Source organism: Dendronephthya gigantea, unplaced genomic scaffold (assembly GCF_004324835.1).
Source record: "Dendronephthya gigantea isolate DGI-Jeju-01 unplaced genomic scaffold, DenGig_1.0 000006F, whole genome shotgun sequence".
Lineage (NCBI taxonomy): Eukaryota > Metazoa > Cnidaria > Anthozoa > Malacalcyonacea > Nephtheidae > Dendronephthya > Dendronephthya gigantea.
This window is the reverse complement of record NW_021163016.1, coordinates 1,204,034-1,205,511: the sequence shown is the minus strand read 5'-3', so window position 1 is coordinate 1,205,511 and position 1,478 is coordinate 1,204,034.

The window sequence follows — 1,478 nt, the reverse complement described above, 5'->3', positions numbered from 1 at the left end:
CAATAGACTGAGATGCAGGCAATGAGGTCTTCGGTTTCGGTTGTTGCATGTTTGAGGGAGGCAGCTCAGTATGATCGTCCTGGTCATACTGAATACGAAATTTGTCCTTGCAAGGTAATAACTGACGGCGATTCCGTCTGACGACGTTTCCTTTGCTGTTAAGGATACGATACGCGCGAGGCTCCTGGCATTTCGCAACTACCTTTCCAACTTCATCCCATCGCTTTTCCCCGTGAATGCGCATGCGGACAACAGTACCTGGTTCTATGTCCGGCAGATCCTTGGCGTGTTGATTGTAGGCCTTTTTGACGTTCGCTGGGGTGGTTTTTGGTGGACTTGAAGTGTTAGTTAGATTCAAGGCCCGAGGATGGGAACTGAATTTGAGTCAACAACGATAAAGAGAACATTTACTGTCCGAACTTTGTGTTTCAGTCTACCAATACACTTGCCTGAAACAGGAATGGGTGTGCCATTGTAGGCAGAAAGCTTTATTGTAGCGGGTTTGAGCTTGGGTTTCGGTGACAATTTGTGCAGTAGACACTTGGGAATAACGTTGCACTGGGCACCCGTGTCAATCTTGAAAGGTACATCAGCACCATTCATTTCGAGTGTGACGGACCAGTCCAGTTTCGTGTCACCAACTGTGAATACATTTGTTTCACCAGGCAAAGTTGCTGACTGGGAAGGATTGCAGGAGATTCATTGATAGTGGTACTAGGACTATGCACTGGTGACCATATCGATGTAGAATTCATCATCGTCATCAGAAGAGCTATTGGTGGGGGAGTCCTTTTTAGCAACGCCTTTGACTTCTTTCTCCGGACAGCAGGATTCAAAGTGGTTTCTCTTCTGGCATTTGTGACATCTTTTACCATATGCAGGGCAGTTTCCACGTTGGTGGGATCCACTGCAAAATTTGCACTTTTTGATAATGTCTGGGTGTTTAGGTTTCTTGTCAGAATTTCAGTCGTGGTTGGTTATCTCTTCGACGGTTGATTTTGTGTACATCAGAGGATTCTTGGTGTTCCTTGAGCTCTTTGGCATGACGTTTTGTTTCTTCTGCTGCGTGACCGGCAGCAATTGCTTTTTCGAGAGTGAGATCGGCATCACGAAAAAGGCGTTCACGAAGTGTGTGGTCAGTCGTGCCACAAACAATCATGTCCTTAGTTAACGAGTCTGTCAAATCACCAAACTCACATTCAGAACTGCATTTCTTTAGCTAAGTGATGAAGTCGTTAAAGCATTGACCTTCAACTTGCTTGTACGAGAAAAATTTGTGACGCAGGATGGTAATATTCTTGCGAGGGTTGCAATACGAAGTGAACTTCTCTAAGACAGGCTTTAATTTGAGTTTATCAGTGTCTCGCTCAAATGTGAAAGTTTCATAAATGTCTCTACCTTTCGGTCCGATGCACGTAAGTAGAATGGATGTCTTGATCTTATCACTTTTGAGTCTGATTCAGTGGCAGTAAGAAAGA